Source organism: Hyla sarda, chromosome 8 (genome assembly GCF_029499605.1).
Source record: "Hyla sarda isolate aHylSar1 chromosome 8, aHylSar1.hap1, whole genome shotgun sequence".
NCBI classification, from domain to species: Eukaryota; Metazoa; Chordata; class Amphibia; order Anura; family Hylidae; genus Hyla; species Hyla sarda.
This window is the reverse complement of record NC_079196.1, coordinates 118,419,902-118,443,282: the sequence shown is the minus strand read 5'-3', so window position 1 is coordinate 118,443,282 and position 23,381 is coordinate 118,419,902. Positions and strand designations below refer to the sequence as shown.

At 45.5% G+C, this 23,381-nt stretch overlaps 10 pseudogenes; all 10 read right to left on the bottom strand.

Moving 5' to 3' along the window:
- Positions 1 to 721: 721 nt before the first annotated feature.
- On the bottom strand, positions 722 to 985 carry LOC130287538 (U2 spliceosomal RNA; annotated as a pseudogene).
- Positions 986 to 8,089: 7,104 nt separating this feature from the next.
- LOC130289710 (U2 spliceosomal RNA) lies at positions 8,090 to 8,353 on the bottom strand (annotated as a pseudogene).
- A 1,464-nt stretch (positions 8,354 to 9,817) lies between these two features.
- On the bottom strand, positions 9,818 to 10,081 carry LOC130289212 (U2 spliceosomal RNA; annotated as a pseudogene).
- A 1,468-nt stretch (positions 10,082 to 11,549) lies between these two features.
- On the bottom strand, positions 11,550 to 11,815 carry LOC130289805 (U2 spliceosomal RNA; annotated as a pseudogene).
- A 1,472-nt stretch (positions 11,816 to 13,287) lies between these two features.
- On the bottom strand, positions 13,288 to 13,551 carry LOC130287537 (U2 spliceosomal RNA; annotated as a pseudogene).
- A 1,468-nt stretch (positions 13,552 to 15,019) lies between these two features.
- On the bottom strand, positions 15,020 to 15,285 carry LOC130289804 (U2 spliceosomal RNA; annotated as a pseudogene).
- Positions 15,286 to 16,757: 1,472 nt separating this feature from the next.
- On the bottom strand, positions 16,758 to 17,021 carry LOC130287536 (U2 spliceosomal RNA; annotated as a pseudogene).
- Positions 17,022 to 18,481: 1,460 nt separating this feature from the next.
- LOC130289417 (U2 spliceosomal RNA) lies at positions 18,482 to 18,746 on the bottom strand (annotated as a pseudogene).
- Positions 18,747 to 20,208: 1,462 nt separating this feature from the next.
- On the bottom strand, positions 20,209 to 20,472 carry LOC130287535 (U2 spliceosomal RNA; annotated as a pseudogene).
- A 1,467-nt stretch (positions 20,473 to 21,939) lies between these two features.
- LOC130287534 (U2 spliceosomal RNA) lies at positions 21,940 to 22,203 on the bottom strand (annotated as a pseudogene).
- Positions 22,204 to 23,381: the final 1,178 nt, after the last annotated feature.

Below are 23,381 nucleotides of genomic sequence, written 5' to 3'. Positions count from 1 at the left end.
CTTTTTTCTTTCTGTCATTCAGACTTTCATTCATTCGATCTCTCTCACTCACTTGCTTTAACTCATTTGTTCTCACTCACTCACTCACTCACTCAATCACTCACTCACTCATTCACTCTCACTCACTCTCACTCTCTCACTCACTCGCTCACTAAGTCAGTCTCTCTCTCTCTCTCTCTTTTTCTTTTTATTTATATTTTTTTCCGTCTTCTTCTTCTTCTTCTTCTTCAGACCCTGTCATAGCACTAATGCCTTTCCAATACCACCAGCAGATGGAGACACTCCATTGCAACATTGGTTGTGAGCAGCAGTTTCTAAAAACAAATGCCTCATGGCGGATTTCCCATCCATCAATGGATGGTAAATTTTGTTTTTATCATTCACTGACCACAGAAACCAATGCATGGTCAAGCAACAGCAATGACACACCCTTGTGTATAGGCATGAGACCCTCATGTCATTTAACAGGATTCAGCACCACCCACAAGACAGCTACCTGTCATGTCATGTCAAACCTGCACAGGTGTGCTAGATTATTATTATTTAGTTTTATTTTATTTTTTTACACCAATCAGTGTGCAAACATGGTCATTAAAACGCTAAATGAATAGACGTTCATAAACCAGTCAGTGCAACTCATCATTTTGGTCTCCAATTCTCAAACTCAAATTCTCACCCACGGAGGATTAAATGAGAATCTTTCTTGTTTAACACTGGAATGGGGTGGTGCACTGTTCACTACCCGAAGATACTGCCACATCGGGTCAATGCATAGGGCGACAGAAGCAAGCTTCCAAATCAGCTCCCTTTCTCAAAAATCCATTTAATTTATGGTCCCCAGATAGGGAACGTATGTATCAGTATGTGCTCACAAGTCACCCAAGTGCAAGTATTCACACAAAAAAAAACGTGCCTCAGGATGCGATCTGTCGCAAGATCCTTTCTTTTTTTACACTTGATCTAAGCCAAAAGGCCTAGAGGGGATAACCGGGAAAGGGGTGGACCCAACCATGTCCCCTTCATGAGCACTCACATTACTCATAGGAATGGAAGGAAGGCTGGCAGCCAACCAGACTCCCATACACTCTCTGGGTGGGTGGCAGTCAGCCACCCATACATACATACATACAGCACAGGCTAAACCCACATCATCACTTAAAAAAAGGACAGGCGACCATTGCACTCTGATGGAGCATTTAGCAATGCAATCCATAGCCTGGCTTTTGCCTGAACCCCCATCACTCCTCCTCTTGCATATAAGACAATATTTCAGATCTGCATATGAAAACAACACGCCTACCTTTGTTGTACATAGCTGCCTGCCTGTCTCTAGTTACCCCACTGGCTGTAGCTGCGTCCCTTCCGACATGGAATAACACCATCTGTAACGATAAACTGAAAATTAACAGTATAAACCTGCATCATTTTGGACTCTGGTATTTGCTGAATCCGGGTGACCTGACAATCGATGGTGGTGCCGCTGGTGATTCTGGCCTTCTTGGAATCTGTTGGGCCTATGTGTTAGCTCACACATCACTTGGGTATCCATGGTAACTACCACAACATGGTCATCTGCAGTTTACATCTAGCCCGTGGCATTGAATGGCATTTTAAAAGTGCTAAGGGTCCTGGTGCAATAATCCTCCCATGAGGATCAGCCTCAACGGCTTTGTAGATTGCACTCATGTCAGCAACTCCATATACATTTTTTTTTCTTCATGCTTCTTTCTTCATCCTTTTTTCTTTCTGTCATTCAGACTTTCATTCATTCGATCTCTCTCACTCACTGTCACGATGCCGGCTGGCAGGTAGTGGATCCTCTGTGCCAGAGAGGGATTGGCGTGGACCGTGCTAGAGGATCGGTTCTAAGTCACTACTGGTTTTCACCAGAGCCCGCCGCAAAGCGGGATGGTCTTGCTGCGGCGGTAGTGACCAGGTCGTATCCCCTAGCAACGGCTCAACCTCTCTGGCTGCTGAAGATAGGCGCGGTACAAGGGAGTAGGCAAAAGCAAGGTCGGACGTAGCAGAAGGTCGGGGCAGGCAGCAAGGATCGTAGTCAGGGGCAACGGCAGAAGGTCTGGAATCACAGGCAAGGAACACACAAGGAACGCTTTCACTGGCACTAGGGCAACAAGATCCGGCGAGGGAGTGAAGGGGAAGTGAGGTGATATAGGGAAGTGCACAGGTGTAAACACTAATTGGAACCACTGCACCAATCAGCGGTGCAGTGGCCCTTTAAATCGCAAAGACCCGGCGCGCGCGCGCCCTAGGGAGCGGGGCCGCGCGCGCCGGGACAGAACTGACGGGGAGCGAGTAAGGTACGGGAGCCGGGGTGCGCATCGCGAGCGGGCGCTACCCGCATCGCGAATCGCATCCCGGCCGGAGGTGGTAACGCAGCGCCCCGGGTCCGTGGAACCGACCGGGGCGCTGCAGTGAGGGAAGTGTAGCGAGCGCTCCGGGGAGGAGCGGGGACCCGGAGCGCTCGGCGTAACAGTACCCCCCCCCTTGGGTCTCCCCCTCTTCTTGGGGCCTGAGAACCTGAGGATCAGACTTTTGTCCAGGATATTGTCCTCAGGTTCCCAGGACCTCTCTTCTGGACCACAACCCTCCCAATCCACTAAAAAAAAAGTTCTTCCCCTGACCTTTTTAGAGGCCAAAATCTCTTTGACAGAGAAGATGTCCGAGGAGCCGGAAACAGGAGTGGGAGGAACAGATTTAGGAGAAAAACGGTTGAGGATGAGAGGTTTAAGAAGAGAGACGTGAAAGGCATTAGGGATACGAAGAGAAGGAGGAAGAAGAAGTTTGTAAGAGACAGGATTAATTTGACACAAAACTTTAAAAGGACCAAGATAGCGTGGTCCCAACTTATAGCTCGGGACACGGAAACGGACATATTTAGCGGAGAGCCATACCTTGTCTCCAGGGGAAAAAATGGGAGGAGCTCTTCTTTTCTTATCTGCGAATCTCTTCATGCGAGAAGAAGCCTGTAAGAGAGAATTTTGGGTCTCTTTCCATATGGTGGAAAGATCACGAGAAATTTCATCCACAGCGGGCAGACCAGAGGGCAAGGGGGTAGGGAGGGGGGGAAGAGGGTGACGGCCGTACACCACGAAAAACGGAGATTTGGAGGAAGATTCAGAGATTCTGAAATTATACGAGAATTCGGCCCAAGGTAGAAGATCTGCCCAGTCATCCTGGCGGGAGGAAACAAAATGTCGTAAATAGTCACCCAAGATCTGGTTAATTCTCTCTACTTGTCCATTGGATTGAGGATGGTATGCAGAAGAAAAATTTAATTTAATCTTGAGTTGTTTACAGAGAGCCCTCCAGAATTTAGACACAAATTGGACGCCTCTATCCGAGACGATCTGTGTAGGCAACCCGTGAAGACGAAAAATGTGTACAAAAAATTGTTTAGCCAACTGAGGCGCTGAAGGAAGGCCAGGAAGAGGGATGAAATGTGCCATTTTGGAGAATCGATCAACGACCACCCAAATAACAGTGTTGCCATGGGATGGGGGTAAGTCAGTAATAAAATCCATACCAATCAGAGACCAAGGTTGTTCGGGGACAGGTAGAGGATGAAGAAAACCAGCGGGCTTCTGGCGAGGAGTCTTATCCCGGGCACAGATAGTGCAGGCTCGCACAAAGTCCACCACATCAGTCTCTAGAGTCGGCCACCAATAGAAGCGAGAGATGAGTTGCACAGATTTCTTGATGCCCGCATGACCTGCGAGATGGGAGGAGTGACCCCATTTGAGGATCCCAAGGCGTTGGCGTGGAGAAACAAAGGTCTTTCCTGGAGGAGTTTGCCTGATGGAGGCTGGAGAAGTGGAAATCAGGCAGTCAGGAGGAATGATGTGTTGAGGAGAGAGTTCAATTTCAGAGGCATCTGAGGAACGAGAGAGAGCATCGGCCCTAATGTTTTTATCAGCAGGCCGAAAGTGAATTTCAAAATTAAATCGGGCAAAGAACAGAGACCACCTGGCCTGACGAGGATTCAGCCGTTGGGCAGACTGGAGGTAGGAGAGGTTCTTGTGATCGGTGTAAATAATAACTGGAAATCTTGATCCCTCCAGCAGATGCCTCCATTCCTCAAGTGCTAATTTAATGGCTAGAAGCTCTCGATCCCCGATGGAGTAGTTCCTCTCCGCCGGAGAGAAGGTCCTGGAAAAAAAACCACAAGTAACAGCATGCCCGGAAGAGTTTTTTTGTAGAAGGACAGCTCCAGCTCCCACTGAGGAGGCATCAACCTCCAATAGGAAGGGTTTAGATGGGTCAGGTCTGGAGAGCACGGGAGCCGAAGAAAAGGCAGACTTGAGTCGTTTAAAGGCGTCTTCCGCTTGAGGAGGCCAGGACTTGGGATCGGCATTTTTTTTTGTTAAAGCCACAATAGGAGCCACAATGGTAGAAAAATGTGGAATAAATTGCCTGTAATAATTGGCGAACCCCAAAAAACGTTGGATGGCACGGAGTCCGGAGGGGCGTGGCCAATCTAAGACGGCAGAGAGTTTATCTGGGTCCATTTGTAGTCCCTGGCCAGAGACCAAGTATCCTAGAAAAGGAAGAGATTGGCATTCAAACAGACATTTCTCTATTTTGGCATAGAGTTGATTATCACGAAGTCTCTGAAGAACCATACGGACATGCTGGCGGTGTTCTTCTAGATTGGCAGAAAAAATCAGGATATCGTCCAGATATACAACAACACAGGAGTATAGTAGATCACGAAAAATTTCATTAACAAAGTCTTGGAAGACGGCAGGGGCGTTGCATAGACCAAAGGGCATGACCAGATACTCAAAGTGTCCATCTCTGGTGTTAAATGCCGTTTTCCATTCATCCCCCTCTCTGATGCGGATGAGATTATAAGCACCTCTTAAGTCCAGTTTGGTAAAAATATGGGCACCTTGGAGACGATCAAAGAGTTCAGAGATGAGGGGTAGGGGGTAGCGGTTCTTAACCGTGATTTTATTAAGACCGCGGTAGTCAATGCAAGGACGTAGAGAGCCATCTTTTTTGGACACAAAGAAAAATCCGGCTCCGGCAGGAGAGGAGGATTTACGGATAAAGCCCTTTTTTAAATTTTCTTGGACGTATTCAGACATGGCAAGAGTCTCTGGGACGGACAGAGGATAGATTCTGCCCCGGGGTGGAGTAGTGCCCGGGAGGAGGTCAATGGGACAATCATAAGGCCTGTGAGGAGGTAGAGTCTCAGCTTGTTTTTTGCAAAAAACGTCCGCAAAGTCCATATAGGCCTTAGGGAGACCGGTTACATGAGGAAGCACAGGGACACGGCAAGGTTTACTGGGAACCGGTTTTAAGCAGTCCTTGGAACAAGAGGGCCCCCAACTCTTGATCTCCCCAGTGGACCAATCCAGGATTGGGGAATGGAGTTGAAGCCAGGGAAGTCCAAGAAGGATTTCAGAAGTGCAATTGGGGAGGACCAACAGTTCAATCCTCTCGTGATGAGATCCGATGCACATTAGAAGGGGCTCCGTGCGAAAACGTATAGTACAGTCCAATCTTTCATTGTTTACACAATTGATGTAGAGGGGTCTGGCGAGACTGGTCACCGGGATGTTAAACTTGTTGACGAGAGAGGCTAAGATGAAATTTCCTGCAGATCCAGAGTCCAAGAAGGCCACAGCAGAGAAGGAGAAGGCAGAGGCAGACATCCGCACAGGCACAGTAAGACGTGGAGAAGCAGAGTAGACATCAAGGACTGTCTCACCTTTGTGCGGAGTCAGCGGACGTCTTTCCAGGCGGGGAGGACGGATAGGACAATCCTTCAGGAAGTGTTCGGTACTAGCACAGTACAGGCAGAGATTCTCCATGCGGCGTCGTGTCCTCTCTTGGGGTGTCAGGCGAGACCGGTCGACCTGCATAGCCTCCACGGCGGGAGGCACAGGAACAGATTGCAGGGGACCAGAGGAGAGAGGAGCCGGGGAGAAGAAACGCCTCGTGCGAACAGAGTCCATATCCTGGCGGAGCTCCTGACGCCGTTCGGAAAAACGCATGTCAATGCGAGTGGCAAGATGGATGAGTTCATGTAGGTTAGCAGGGATTTCTCGTGCGGCCAGAACATCTTTAATGTTGCTGGATAGGCCTTTTTTAAAGGTCGCGCAGAGTGCCTCATTATTCCAGGATAATTCTGAAGCAAGGGTACGGAACTGTACGGCATACTCGCCAACGGAAGAATTACCCTGGACCAGGTTCAACAGGGCAGTCTCAGCAGAAGAGGCTCGGGCAGGTTCCTCAAAGACACTTCGAATTTCCGAGAAGAAGGAGTGTACAGAGGCAGTGACGGGGTCATTGCGGTCCCAGAGCGGTGTGGCCCAAGCCAGGGCTTTTCCAGACAGCAGGCTGACTACGAAAGCCACCTTAGACCTTTCAGTGGGGAACTGGTCCGACATCATCTCCAAGTGTAATGAACATTGGGAAAGAAAGCCACGGCAAAACTTAGAGTCCCCATCAAATTTATCCGGCAAGGATAGTCGTATTCCAGAAGCGGCCACTCGCTGCGGAGGAGGTACAGGAGCTGGCGGAGGAGATGATTGCTGGAGCTGTGGTAGTAACTGTTGTAGCATAACAGTCAGTTGAGACAGCTGTTGGCCTTGTTGCGCAATCTGTTGTGACTGCTGGGCGACCACCGTGGTGAGGTCAGCGACAACTGGCAGAGGAACTTCAGCGGGATCCATGGCCGGATCTACTGTCACGATGCCGGCTGGCAGGTAGTGGATCCTCTGTGCCAGAGAGGGATTGGCGTGGACCGTGCTAGAGGATCGGTTCTAAGTCACTACTGGTTTTCACCAGAGCCCGCCGCAAAGCGGGATGGTCTTGCTGCGGCGGTAGTGACCAGGTCGTATCCCCTAGCAACGGCTCAACCTCTCTGGCTGCTGAAGATAGGCGCGGTACAAGGGAGTAGGCAAAAGCAAGGTCGGACGTAGCAGAAGGTCGGGGCAGGCAGCAAGGATCGTAGTCAGGGGCAACGGCAGAAGGTCTGGAATCACAGGCAAGGAACACACAAGGAACGCTTTCACTGGCACTAGGGCAACAAGATCCGGCGAGGGAGTGAAGGGGAAGTGAGGTGATATAGGGAAGTGCACAGGTGTAAACACTAATTGGAACCACTGCACCAATCAGCGGTGCAGTGGCCCTTTAAATCGCAAAGACCCGGCGCGCGCGCGCCCTAGGGAGCGGGGCCGCGCGCGCCGGGACAGAACTGACGGGGAGCGAGTAAGGTACGGGAGCCGGGGTGCGCATCGCGAGCGGGCGCTACCCGCATCGCGAATCGCATCCCGGCCGGAGGTGGTAACGCAGCGCCCCGGGTCCGTGGAACCGACCGGGGCGCTGCAGTGAGGGAAGTGTAGCGAGCGCTCCGGGGAGGAGCGGGGACCCGGAGCGCTCGGCGTAACACTCACTTGCTTTAACTCATTTGTTCTCACTCACTCACTCACTCAATCACTCACTCACTCATTCACTCTCACTCACTCTCACTCTCTCACTCACTCGCTCACTAAGTCAGTCTCTCTCTCTCTCTCTCTTTTTCTTTTTATATATATTTTTTTCCGTCTTCTTCTTCTTCTTCTTCTTCAGACCCTGTCATAGCACTAATGCCTTTCCAATACCACCAGCAGATGGAGACACTCCATTGCAACATTGGTTGTGAGCAGCAGTTTCTAAAAACAAATGCCTCATGGCGGATTTCCCATCCATCAATGGATGGTAAATTTTGTTTTTATCATTCACTGACCACAGAAACCAATGCATGGTCAAGCAACAGCAATGACACACCCTTGTGTATAGGCATGAGACCCTCATGTCATTTAACAGGATTCAGCACCACCCACAAGACAGCTACCTGTCATGTCATGTCAAACCTGCACAGGTGTGCTAGATTATTATTATTTAGTTTTATTTTATTTTTTTACACCAATCAGTGTGCAAACATGGTCATTAAAACGCTAAATGAATAGACGTTCATAAACCAGTCAGTGCAACTCATCATTTTGGTCTCCAATTCTCAAACTCAAATTCTCACCCACGGAGGATTAAATGAGAATCTTTCTTGTTTAACACTGGAATGGGGTGGTGCACTGTTCACTACCCGAAGATACTGCCACATAGGGTCAATGCATAGGGCGATAGAAGCAAGCTTCCAAATCAGCTCCCTTTCTCAAAAATCCATTTAATTTATGGTCCCCAGATAGGGAACGTATGTAACAGTATGTGCTCACAAGTCACCCAAGTGCAAGTATTCACACAAAAAAAAACGTGCCTCAGGATGCGATCTGTCGCAAGATCCTTTCTTTTTTTACACTTGATCTAAGCCAAAAGGCCTAGAGGGGATAACCGGGAAAGGGGTGGACCCAACCATGTCCCCTTCATGAGCACTCACATTACTCATAGGAATGGAAGGAAGGCTGGCAGCCAACCAGACTCCCATACACTCTCGGGGTGGGTGGCAGTCAGCCACCCATACATACATACATACAGCACAGGCTAAACCCACATCATCACTTAAAAAAAGGACAGGCGACCATTGCACTCTGATGGAGCATTTAGCAATGCAATCCATAGCCTGGCTTTTGCCTGAACCCCCATCACTCCTCCTCTTGCATATAAGACAATATTTCAGATCTGCATATGAAAACAACACGCCTACCTTTGTTGCACATAGCTGCCTGCCTGTCTCTAGTTACCCCACTGGCTGTAGCTGCGTCCCTTCCGACATGGAATAACACCAACTGTAACGATAAACTGAAAATTAACAGTATAAACCTGCATCATTTTGGACTCTGGTATTTGCTGAATCCGGGTGACCTGACAATCGATGGTGGTGCCGCTGGTGATTCTGGCCTTCTTGGAATCTGTTGGGCCTATGTGTTAGCTCACACATCACTTGGGTATCCATGGTAACTACCACAACATGGTCATCTGCAGTTTACATCTAGCCCGTGGCATTGAATGGCATTTTAAAAGTGCTAAGGGTCCTGGTGCAATAATCCTCCCATGAGGATCAGCCTCAACGGCTTTGTAGATTGCACTCATGTCAGCAACTCCATATACATTTTTTTTTCTTCATGCTTCTTTCTTCATCCTTTTTTCTTTCTGTCATTCAGACTTTCATTCATTCGATCTCTCTCACTCACTTGCTTTAACTCATTTGTTCTCACTCACTCACTCACTCACTCAATCACTCACTCACTCATTCACTCTCACTCACTCTCACTCTCTCACTCACTCGCTCACTAAGTCAGTCTCTCTCTCTCTCTTTTTCTTTTTATATATATTTTTTTCCTTCTTCTTCTTCTTCTTCTTCAGACCCTGTCATAGCACTAATGCCTTTCCAATACCACCAGCAGATGGAGACACTCCATTGCAACATTGGTTGTGAGCAGCAGTTTCTAAAAACAAATGCCTCATGGCGGATTTCCCATCCATCAATGGATGGTAAATTTTGTTTTTATCATTCACTGACCACAGAAACCAATGCATGGTCAAGCAACAGCAATGACACACCCTTGTGTATAGACATGAGACCCTCATGTCATTTAACAGGATTCAGCACCACCCACAAGACAGCTACCTGTCATGTCATGTCAAACCTGCACAGGTGTGCTAGATTATTATTATTTAGTTTTATTTTATTTTTTTACACCAATCAGTGTGCAAACATGGTCATTAAAACGCTAAATGAATAGACGTTCATAAACCAGTCAGTGCAACTCATCATTTTGGTCTCCAATTCTCAAACTCAAATTCTCACCCACGGAGGATTAAATGAGAATCTTTCTTGTTTAACACTGGAATGGGGTGGTGCACTGTTCACTACCCGAAGATACTGCCACATCGGGTCAATGCATAGGGCGACAGAAGCAAGCTTCCAAATCAGCTCCCTTTCTCAAAAATCCATTTAATTTATGGTCCCCAGATAAGGAACGTATGTATCAGTATGTGCTCACAAGTCACCCAAGTGCAAGTATTCACACAAAAAAAAACGTGCCTCAGGATGCGATCTGTCGCAAGATCCTTTCTTTTTTTACACTTGATCTAAGCCAAAAGGCCTAGAGGGGATAACCGGGAAAGGGGTGGACCCAACCATGTCCCCTTCATGAGCACTCACATTACTCATAGGAATGGAAGGAAGGCTGGCAGCCAACCAGCCTCCCATACACTTTCTGGGTGGGTGGCAGTCAGCCACCCATACATACATACATACAGCACAGGCTAAACCCACATCATCACTTAAAAAAAGGACAGGCGACCATTGCACTCTGATGGAGCATTTAGCAATGCAATCCATAGCCTGGCTTTTGCCTGAACCCCCATCACTCCTCCTCTTGCATATAAGACAATATTTCAGATCTGCATATGAAAACAACACGCCTACCTTTGTTGCACATAGCTGCCTGCCTGTCTCTAGTTACCCCACTGGCTGTAGCTGCGTCCCTTCCGACATGGAATAACACCAACTGTAACGATAAACTGAAAATTAACAGTATAAACCTGCATCATTTTGGACTCTGGTATTTGCTGAATCCGGGTGACCTGACAATCGATGGTGGTGCCGCTGGTGATTCTGGCCTTCTTGGAATCTGTTGGGCCTATGTGTTAGCTCACACATCACTTGGGTATCCATGGTAACTACCACAACATGGTCATCTGCAGTTTACATCTAGCCCGTGGCATTGAATGGCATTTTAAAAGTGCTAAGGGTCCTGGTGCAATAATCCTCCCATGAGGATCAGCCTCAACGGCTTTGTAGATTGCACTCATGTCAGCAACTCCATATACATTTTTTTTTCTTCATGCTTCTTTCTTCATCCTTTTTTCTTTCTGTCATTCAGACTTTCATTCATTCGATCTCTCTCACTCACTTGCTTTAACTCATTTGTTCTCACTCACTCACTCACTCACTCAATCACTCACTCACTCATTCACTCTCACTCACTCTCACTCTCTCACTCACTCGCTCACTAAGTCAGTCTCTCTCTCTCTCTCTCTTTTTCTTTTTATATATATTTTTTTCCTTCTTCTTCTTCTTCTTCTTCAGACCCTGTCATAGCACTAATGCCTTTCCAATACCACCAGCAGATGGAGACACTCCATTGCAACATTGGTTGTGAGCAGCAGTTTCTAAAAACAAATGCCTCATGGCGGATTTCCCATCCATCAATGGATGGTAAATTTTGTTTTTATCATTCACTGACCACAGAAACCAATGCATGGTCAAGCAACAGCAATGACACACCCTTGTGTATAGACATGAGACCCTCATGTCATTTAACAGGATTCAGCACCACCCACAAGACAGCTACCTGTCATGTCATGTCAAACCTGCACAGGTGTGCTAGATTATTATTATTTAGTTTTATTTTATTTTTTTACACCAATCAGTGTGCAAACATGGTCATTAAAACGCTAAATGAATAGACGTTCATAAACCAGTCAGTGCAACTCATCATTTTGGTCTCCAATTCTCAAACTCAAATTCTCACCCACGGAGGATTAAATGAGAATCTTTCTTGTTTAACACTGGAATGGGGTGGTGCACTGTTCACTACCCGAAGATACTGCCACATCGGGTCACTGCATAGGGCGACAGAAGCAAGCTTCCAAATCAGCTCCCTTTCTCAAAAATCCATTTAATTTATGGTCCCCAGATAGGGAACGTATGTATCAGTATGTGCTCACAAGTCACCCAAGTGCAAGTATTCACACAAAAAAAAAAACGTGCCTCAGGATGCGATCTGTCGCAAGATCCTTTCTTTTTTTACACTTGATCTAAGCCAAAAGGCCTAGAGGGGATAACCGGGAAAGGGGTGGACCCAACCATGTCCCCTTCATGAGCACTCACATTACTCATAGGAATGGAAGGAAGGCTGGCAGCCAACCAGCCTCCCATACACTTTCTGGGTGGGTGGCAGTCAGCCACCCATATATACATACATACAGCACAGGCTAAACCCACATCATCACTTAAAAAAAGGACAGGCGACCATTGCACTCTGATGGAGCATTTAGCAATGCAATCCATAGCCTGGCTTTTGCCTGAACCCCCATCACTCCTCCTCTTGCATATAAGACAATATTTCAGATCTGCATATGAAAACAACACGCCTACCTTTGTTGCACATAGCTGCCTGCCTGTCTCTAGTTACCCCACTGGCTGTAGCTGCGTCCCTTCCGACATGGAATAACACCAACTGTAACGATAAACTGAAAATTAACAGTATAAACCTGCATCATTTTGGACTCTGGTATTTGCTGAATCCGGGTGACCTGACAATCGATGGTGGTGCCGCTGGTGATTCTGGCCTTCTTGGAATCTGTTGGGCCTATGTGTTAGCTCACACATCACTTGGGTATCCATGGTAACTACCACAACATGGTCATCTGCAGTTTACATCTAGCCCGTGGCATTGAATGGCATTTTAAAAGTGCTAAGGGTCCTGGTGCAATAATCCTCCCATGAGGATCAGCCTCAACGGCTTTGTAGATTGCACTCATGTCAGCAACTCCATATACATTTTTTTTTCTTCATGCTTCTTTCTTCATCCTTTTTTCTTTCTGTCATTCAGACTTTCATTCATTCGATCTCTCTCACTCACTTGCTTTAACTCATTTGTTCTCACTCACTCACTCACTCACTCAATCACTCACTCACTCACTCATTCACTCTCACTCACTCTCACTCTCTCACTCACTCGCTCACTAAGTCAGTCTCTCTCTCTCTCTCTCTTTTTCTTTTTATATATATTTTTTTCCGTCTTCTTCTTCTTCTTCTTAAGACCCTGTCATAGCACTAATGCCTTTCCAATACCACCAGCAGATGGAGACACTCCATTGCAACATTGGTTGTGAGCAGCAGTTTCTAAAAACAAATGCCTCATGGCGGATTTCCCATCCATCAATGGATGGTAAATTTTGTTTTTATCATTCACTGACCACAGAAACCAATGCATGGTCAAGCAACAGCAATGACACACCCTTGTGTATAGGCATGAGACCCTCATGTCATTTAACAGGATTCAGCACCACCCACAAGACAGCTACCTGTCATGTCATGTCAAACCTGCACAGGTGTGCTAGATTATTATTATTTAGTTTTATTTTATTTTTTTACACCAATCAGTGTGCAAACATGGTCATTAAAACGCTAAATGAATAGACGTTCATAAACCAGTCAGTGCAACTCATCATTTTGGTCTCCAATTCTCAAACTCAAATTCTCACCCACGGAGGATTAAATGAGAATCTTTCTTGTTTAACACTGGAATGGGGTGGTGCACTGTTCACTACCCGAAGATACTGCCACATCGGGTCAATGCATAGGGCGACAGAAGCAAGCTTCCAAATCAGCTCCCTTTCTCAAAAATCCATTTAATTTATGGTCCCCAGATAGGGAACGTATGTATCAGTATGTGCTCACAAGTCACCCAAGTGCAAGTATTCACACAAAAAAAAACGTGCCTCAGGATGCGATCTGTCGCAAGATCCTTTCTTTTTTTACACTTGATCTAAGCCAAAAGGCCTAGAGGGGATAACCGGGAAAGGGGTGGACCCAACCATGTCCCCTTCATGAGCACTCACATTACTCATAGGAATGGAAGGAAGGCTGGCAGCCAACCAGCCTCCCATACACTTTCTGGGTGGGTGGCAGTCAGCCACCCATATATACATACATACAGCACAGGCTAAACCCACATCATCACTTAAAAAAAGGACAGGCGACCATTGCACTCTGATGGAGCATTTAGCAATGCAATCCATAGCCTGGCTTTTGCCTGAACCCCCATCACTCCTCCTCTTGCATATAAGACAATATTTCAGATCTGCATATGAAAACAACACGCCTACCTTTGTTGCACATAGCTGCCTGCCTGTCTCTAGTTACCCCACTGGCTGTAGCTGCGTCCCTTCCGACATGGAATAACACCAACTGTAACGATAAACTGAAAATTAACAGTATAAACCTGCATCATTTTGGACTCTGGTATTTGCTGAATCCGGGTGACCTGACAATCGATGGTGGTGCCGCTGGTGATTCTGGCCTTCTTGGAATCTGTTGGGCCTATGTGTTAGCTCACACATCACTTGGGTATCCATGGTAACTACCACAACATGGTCATCTGCAGTTTACATCTAGCCCGTGGCATTGAATGGCATTTTAAAAGTGCTAAGGGTCCTGGTGCAATAATCCTCCCATGAGGATCAGCCTCAACGGCTTTGTAGATTGCACTCATGTCAGCAACTCCATATACATTTTTTTTTCTTCATGCTTCTTTCTTCATCCTTTTTTCTTTCTGTCATTCAGACTTTCATTCATTCGATCTCTCTCACTCACTTGCTTTAACTCATTTGTTCTCACTCACTCACTCACTCACTCAATCACTCACTCACTCATTCACTCTCACTCACTCTCACTCTCTCACTCACTCGCTCACTAAGTCAGTCTCTCTCTCTCTCTCTCTTTTTCTTTTTATATATATTTTTTTCCTTCTTCTTCTTCTTCTTCTTCAGACCCTGTCATAGCACTAATGCCTTTCCAATACCACCAGCAGATGGAGACACTCCATTGCAACATTGGTTGTGAGCAGCAGTTTCTAAAAACAAATGCCTCATGGCGGATTTCCCATCCATCAATGGATGGTAAATTTTGTTTTTATCATTCACTGACCACAGAAACCAATGCATGGTCAAGCAACAGCAATGACACACCCTTGTGTATAGACATGAGACCCTCATGTCATTTAACAGGATTCAGCACCACCCACAAGACAGCTACCTGTCATGTCATGTCAAACCTGCACAGGTGTGCTAGATTATTATTATTTAGTTTTATTTTATTTTTTTACACCAATCAGTGTGCAAACATGGTCATTAAAACGCTAAATGAATAGACGTTCATAAACCAGTCAGTGCAACTCATCATTTTGGTCTCCAATTCTCAAACTCAAATTCTCACCCACGGAGGATTAAATGAGAATCTTTCTTGTTTAACACTGGAATGGGGTGGTGCACTGTTCACTACCCGAAGATACTGCCACATCGGGTCACTGCATAGGGCGACAGAAGCAAGCTTCCAAATCAGCTCCCTTTCTCAAAAATCCATTTAATTTATGGTCCCCAGATAGGGAACGTATGTATCAGTATGTGCTCACAAGTCACCCAAGTGCAAGTATTCACACAAAAAAAAAAACGTGCCTCAGGATGCGATCTGTCGCAAGATCCTTTCTTTTTTTACACTTGATCTAAGCCAAAAGGCCTAGAGGGGATAACCGGGAAAGGGGTGGACCCAACCATGTCCCCTTCATGAGCACTCACATTACTCATAGGAATGGAAGGAAGGCTGGCAGCCAACCAGCCTCCCATACACTTTCTGGGTGGGTGGCAGTCAGCCACCCATATATACATACATACAGCACAGGCTAAACCCACATCATCACTTAAAAAAAGGACAGGCGACCATTGCACTCTGATGGAGCATTTAGCAATGCAATCCATAGCCTAGCTTTTGCCTGAACCCCCATCACTCCTCCTCTTGCATATAAGACAATATTTCAGATCTGCATATGAAAACAACACGCCTACCTTTGTTGCACATAGCTGCCTGCCTGTCTCTAGTTACCCCACTGGCTGTAGCTGCGTCCCTTCCGACATGGAATAACACCAACTGTAACGATAAACTGAAAATTAACAGTATAAACCTGCATCATTTTGGACTCTGGTATTTGCTGAATCCGGGTGACCTGACAATCGATGGTGGTGCCGCTGGTGATTCTGGCCTTCTTGGAATCTGTTGGGCCTATGTGTTAGCTCACACATCACTTGGGTATCCATGGTAACTACCACAACATGGTCATCTGCAGTTTACATCTAGCCCGTGGCATTGAATGGCATTTTAAAAGTGCTAAGGGTCCTGGTGCAATAATCCTCCCATGAGGATCAGCCTCAACGGCTTTGTAGATTGCACTCATGTCAGCAACTCCATATACATTTTTTTTTCTTCATGCTTCTTTCTTCATCCTTTTTTCTTTCTGTCATTCAGACTTTCATTCATTCGATCTCTCTCACTCACTTGCTTTAACTCATTTGTTCTCACTCACTCACTCACTCACTCAATCACTCACTCACTCACTCATTCACTCTCACTCACTCTCACTCTCTCACTCACTCGCTCACTAAGTCAGTCTCTCTCTCTCTCTCTCTTTTTCTTTTTATATATATTTTTTTCCGTCTTCTTCTTCTTCTTCTTAAGACCCTGTCATAGCACTAATGCCTTTCCAATACCACCAGCAGATGGAGACACTCCATTGCAACATTGGTTGTGAGCAGCAGTTTCTAAAAACAAATGCCTCATGGCGGATTTCCCATCCATCAATGGATGGTAAATTTTGTTTTTATCATTCACTGACCACAGAAACCAATGCATGGTCAAGCAACAGCAATGACACACCCTTGTGTATAGGCATGAGACCCTCATGTCATTTAACAGGATTCAGCACCACCCACAAGACAGCTACCTGTCATGTCATGTCAAACCTGCACAGGTGTGCTAGATTATTATTATTTAGTTTTATTTTATTTTTTTACACCAATCAGTGTGCAAACATGGTCATTAAAACGCTAAATGAATAGACGTTCATAAACCAGTCAGTGCAACTCATCATTTTGGTCTCCAATTCTCAAACTCAAATTCTCACCCACGGAGGATTAAATGAGAATCTTTCTTGTTTAACACTGGAATGGGGTGGTGCACTGTTCACTACCCGAAGATACTGCCACATCGGGTCAATGCATAGGGCGACAGAAGCAAGCTTCCAAATCAGCTCCCTTTCTCAAAAATCCATTTAATTTATGGTCCCCAGATAGGGAACGTATGTATCAGTATGTGCTCACAAGTCACCCAAGTGCAAGTATTCACACAAAAAAAAACGTGCCTCAGGATGCGATCTGTCGCAAGATCCTTTCTTTTTTTACACTTGATCTAAGCCAAAAGGCCTAGAGGGGATAACCGGGAAAGGGGTGGACCCAACCATGTCCCCTTCATGAGCACTCACATTACTCATAGGAATGGAAGGAAGGCTGGCAGCCAACCAGCCTCCCATACACTTTCTGGGTGGGTGGCAGTCAGCCACCCATATATACATACATACAGCACAGGCTAAACCCACATCATCACTTAAAAAAAGGACAGGCGACCATTGCACTCTGATGGAGCATTTAGCAATGCAATCCATAGCCTGGCTTTTGCCTGAACCCCCATCACTCCTCCTCTTGCATATAAGACAATATTTCAGATCTGCATATGAAAACAACACGCCTACCTTTGTTGCACATAGCTGCCTGCCTGTCTCTAGTTACCCCACTGGCTGTAGCTGCGTCCCTTCCGACATGGAATAACACCAACTGTAACGATAAACTGAAAATTAACAGTATAAACCTGCATCATTTTGGACTCTGGTATTTGCTGAATCCGGGTGACCTGACAATCGATGGTGGTGCCGCTGGTGATTCTGGCCTTCTTGGAATCTGTTGGGCCTATGTGTTAGCTCACACATCACTTGGGTATCCATGGTAACTACCACAACATGGTCATCTGCAGTTTACATCTAGCCCGTGGCATTGAATGGCATTTTAAAAGTGCTAAGGGTCCTGGTGCAATAATCCTCCCATGAGGATCAGCCTCAACGGCTTTGTAGATTGCACTCATGTCAGCAACTCCATATACATTTTTTTTTCTTCATGCTTCTTTCTTCATCCTTTTTTCTTTCTGTCATTCAGACTTTCATTCATTCGATCTCTCTCACTCACTTGCTTTAACTCATTTGTTCTCACTCACTCACTCAATCACTCACTCACTCATTCACTCTCACTCACTCTCACTCTCTCACTCACTCGCTCACTAAGTCAGTCTCTCTCTCTCTCTCTCTTTTTCTTTTTATATATATTTTTTTCCGTCTTCTTCTTCTTCTTCTTCAGACCCTGTCATAGCACTAATGCCTTTCCAATACCACCAGCAGATGGAGACACTCCATTGCAACATTGGTTGTGAGCAGCAGTTTCTAAAAACAAATGCCTCATGGCGGATTTCCCATCCATCAATGGATGGTAAATTTAGTTTTTATCATTCACTGACCACAGAAACCAATGCATGGTCAAGCAACAGCAATGACACACCCTTGTGTATAGGCATGAGACCCTCATGTCATTTAACAGGATTCAGCACCACCCACAAGACAGCTACCTGTCATGTCATGTCAAACCTGCACAGGTGTGCTAGATTATTATTATTTAGTTTTATTTTATTTTTTTACACCAATCAGTGTGCAAACATGGTCATTAAAACGCTAAATGAATAGACGTTCATAAACCAGTCAGTGCAACTCATCATTTTGGTCTCCAATTCTCAAACTCAAATTCTCACCCACGGAGGATTAAATGAGAATCTTTCTTGTTTAACACTGGAATGGGGTGGTGCACTGTTCACTACCCGAAGATACTGCCACATCGGGTCAATGCATAGGGCGACAGAAGCAAGCTTCCAAATCAGCTCCCTTTCTCAAAAATCCATTTAATTTATGGTCCCCAGATAGGCAACGTATGTATCAGTATGTGCTCACAAGTCACCCAAGTGCAAGTATTCACACAAAAAAAAAACGTGCCTCAGGATGCGATCTGTCGCAAGATCCTTTCTTTTTTTACACTTGATCTAAGCCAAAAGGCCTAGAGGGGATAACCGGGAAAGGGGTGGACCCAACCATGTCCCCTTCATGAGCACTCACAATACTCATAGGAATGGAAGGAAGGCTGGCAGCCAACCAGACTCCCATACACTCTCTGGGTGGGTGGCAGTCAGCCACCCATACATACATACATACATACAGCACAGGCTAAACCCACATCATCACTTAAAAAAAGGACAGGCGACCATTGCACTCTGATGGAGCATTTAGCAATGCAATCCATAGCCTGGCTTTTGCCTGAACCCCCATCACTCCTCCTCTTGCATATAAGACAATATTTCAGATCTGCATATGAAAACAACACGCCTACCTTTGTTGCACATAGCTGCCTGCCTGTCTCTAGTTACCCCACTGGCTGTAGCTGCGTCCCTTCCGACATGGAATAACACCAACTGTAACGATAAACTGAAAATTAACAGTATAAACCTGCATCATTTTGGACTCTGGTATTTGCTGAATCCGGGTGACCTGACAATCGATGGTGGTGCCGCTGGTGATTCTGGCCTTCTTGGAATCTGTTGGGCCTATGTGTTAGCTCACACATCACTTGGGTATCCATGGTAACTACCACAACATGGTCATCTGCAGTTTACATCTAGCCCATGGCATTGAATGGCATTTTAAAAGTGCTAAGGGTCCTGGTGCAATAATCCTCCCATGAGGATCAGCCTCAACGGCTTTGTAGATTGCACTCATGTCAGCAACTCCATATACATTTTTTTTTCTTCATGCTTCTTTCTTCATCCTTTTTTCTTTCTGTCATTCAGACTTTCATTCATTCGATCTCTCTCACTCACTTGCTTTAACTCATTTGTTCTCACTCACTCACTCACTCAATCACTCACTCACTCATTCACTCTCACTCACTCTCACTCTCTCACTCACTCGCTCACTAAGTCAGTCTCTCTCTCTCTCTCTCTTTTTCTTTTTATATATATTTTTTTCCGTCTTCTTCTTCTTCAGACCCTGTCATAGCACTAATGCCTTTCCAATACCACCAGCAGATGGAGACACTCCATTGCAACATTGGTTGTGAGCAGCAGTTTCTAAAAACAAATGCCTCATGGCGGATTTCCCATCCATCAATGGATGGTAAATTTTGTTTTTATCATTCACTGACCACAGAAACCAATGCATGGTCAAGCAACAGCAATGACACACCCTTGTGTATAGGCATGAGACCCTCATGTCATTTAACAGGATTCAGCACCACCCACAAGACAGCTACCTGTCATGTCATGTCAAACCTGCACAGGTGTGCTAGATTATTATTATTTAGTTTTATTTTATTTTTTTACACCAATCAGTGTGCAAACATGGTCATTAAAACGCTAAATGAATAGACGTTCATAAACCAGTCAGTGCAACTCATCATTTTGGTCTCCAATTCTCAAACTCAAATTCTCACCCACGGAGGATTAAATGAGAATCTTTCTTGTTTAACACTGGAATGGGGTGGTGCACTGTTCACTACCCGAAGATACTGCCACATCGGGTCAATGCATAGGGCGACAGAAGCAAGCTTCCAAATCAGCTCCCTTTCTCAAAAATCCATTTAATTTATGGTCCCCAGATAGGGAACGTATGTATCAGTATGTGCTCACAAGTCACCCAAGTGCAAGTATTCACACAAAAAAAAACGTGCCTCAGGATGCGATCTGTCGCAAGATCCTTTCTTTTTTTACACTTGATCTAAGCCAAAAGGCCTAGAGGGGATAACCGGGAAAGGGGTGGACCCAACCATGTCCCCTTCATGAGCACTCACATTACTCATAGGAATGGAAGGAAGGCTGGCAGCCAACCAGACTCCCATACACTCTCTGGGTGGGTGGCAGTCAGCCACCCATACATACATACATACAGCACAGGCTAAACCCACATCATCACTTAAAAAAAGGACAGGCGACCATTGCACTCTGATGGAGCATTTAGCAATGCAATCCATAGCCTGGCTTTTGCCTGAACCCCCATCACTCCTCCTCTTGCATATAAGACAATATTTCAGATCTGCATATGAAAACAACACGCCTACCTTTGTTGCACATAGCTGCCTGCCTGTCTCTAGTTACCCCACTGGCTGTAGCTGCGTCCCTTCCGACATGGAATAACACCAACTGTAACGATAAACTGAAAATTAACAGTATAAACCTGCATCATTTTGGACTCTGGTATTTGCTGAATCCGGGTGACCTGACAATCGATGGTGGTGCCGCTGGTGATTCTGGCCTTCTTGGAATCTGTTGGGCCTATGTGTTAGCTCACACATCACTTGGGTATCCATGGTAACTACCACAACATGGTCATCTGCAGTTTACATCTAGCCCGTGGCATTGAATGGCATTTTAAAAGTGCTAAGGGTCCTGGTGCAATAATCCTCCCATGAGGATCAGCCTCAACGGCTTTGTAGATTGCACTCATGTCAGCAACTCCATATACATTTTTTTTTCTTCATGCTTCTTTCTTCATCCTTTTTTCTTTCTGTCATTCAGACTTTCATTCATTCGATCTCTCTCACTCACTTGCTTTAACTCATTTGTTCTCACTCACTCACTCACTCAATCACTCACTCACTCATTCACTCTCACTCACTCTCACTCTCTCACTCACTCGCTCACTAAGTCAGTCTCTCTCTCTCTCTCTCTTTTTCTTTTTATATATATTTTTTTCCGTCTTCTTCTTCTTCTTCTTCTTCAGACCCTGTCATAGCACTAATGCCTTTCCAATACCACCAGCAGATGGAGACACTCCATTGCAACATTGGTTGTGAGCAGCAGTTTCTAAAAACAAATGCCTCATGGCGGATTTCCCATCCATCAATGGATGGTAAATTTTGTTTTTATCATTCACTGACCACAGAAACCAATGCATGGTCAAGCAACAGCAATGACACACCCTTGTGTATAGGCATGAGACCCTCATGTCATTTAACAGGATTCAGCACCACCCACAAGACAGCTACCTGTCATGTCATGTCAAACCTGCACAGGTGTGCTAGATTATTATTATTTAGTTTTATTTTATTTTTTTACACCAATCAGTGTGCAAACATGGTCATTAAAACGCTAAATGAATAGACGTTCATAAACCAGTCAGTGCAACTCATCATTTTGGTCTCCAATTCTCAAACTCAAATTCTCACCCACGGAGGATTAAATGAGAATCTTTCTTGTTTAACACTGGAATGGGGTGGTGCACTGTTCACTACCCGAAGATACTGCCACATCGGGTCAATGCATAGGGCGACAGAAGCAAGCTTCCAAATCAGCTCCCTTTCTCAAAAATCCATTTAATTTATGGTCCCCAGATAGGGAACGTATGTATCAGTATGTGCTCACAAGTCACCCAAGTGCAAGTATTCACACAAAAAAAAACGTGCCTCAGGATGCGATCTGTCGCAAGATCCTTTCTTTTTTTACACTTGATCTAAGCCAAAAGGCCTAGAGGGGATAACCGGGAAAGGGGTGGACCCAACCATGTCCCCTTCATGAGCACTCACATTACTCATAGGAATGGAAGGAAGGCTGGCAGCCAACCAGACTCCCATACACTCTCTGGGTGGGTGGCAGTCAGCCACCCATACATACATACATACAGCACAGGCTAAACCCACATCATCACTTAAAAAAAGGACAGGCGACCATTGCACTCTGATGGAGCATTTAGCAATGCAATCCATAGCCTGGCTTTTGCCTGAACCCCCATCACTCCTCCTCTTGCATATAAGACAATATTTCAGATCTGCATATGAAAACAACACGCCTACCTTTGTTGCACATAGCTGCCTGCCTGTCTCTAGTTACCCCACTGGCTGTAGCTGCGTCCCTTCCGACATGGAATAACACCAACTGTAACGATAAACTGAAAATTAACAGTATAAACCTGCATCATTTTGGACTCTGGTATTTGCTGAATCCGGGTGACCTGACAATCGATGGTGGTGCCGCTGGTGATTCTGGCCTTCTTGGAATCTGTTGGGCCTATGTGTTAGCTCACACATCACTTGGGTATCCATGGTAACTACCACAACATGGTCATCTGCAGTTTACATCTAGCCGTGGCATTGAATGGCATTTTAAAAGTGCTAAGGGTCCTGGTGCAATAATCCTCCCATGAGGATCAGCCTCAACGGCTTTGTAGATTGCACTCATGTCAGCAACTCCATATACATTTTTTTTTCTTCATGCTTCTTTCTTCATCCTTTTTTCTTTCTGTCATTCAGACTTTCATTCATTCGATCTCTCTCACTCACTTGCTTTAACTCATTTGTTCTCACTCACTCACTCACTCAATCACTCACTCACTCATTCACTCTCACTCACTCTCACTCTCTCACTCACTCGCTCACTAAGTCAGTCTCTCTCTCTCTCTCTCTTTTTCTTTTTATATATATTTTTTTCCGTCTTCTTCTTCTTCTTCTTCAGACCCTGTCATAGCACTAATGCCTTTCCAATACCACCAGCAGATGGAGACACTCCATTGCAACATTGGTTGTGAGCAGCAGTTTCTAAAAACAAATGCCTCATGGCGGATTTCCCATCCATCAATGGATGGTAAATTTTGTTTTTATCATTCACTGACCACAGAAACCAATGCATGGTCAAGCAACAGCAATGACACACCCTTGTG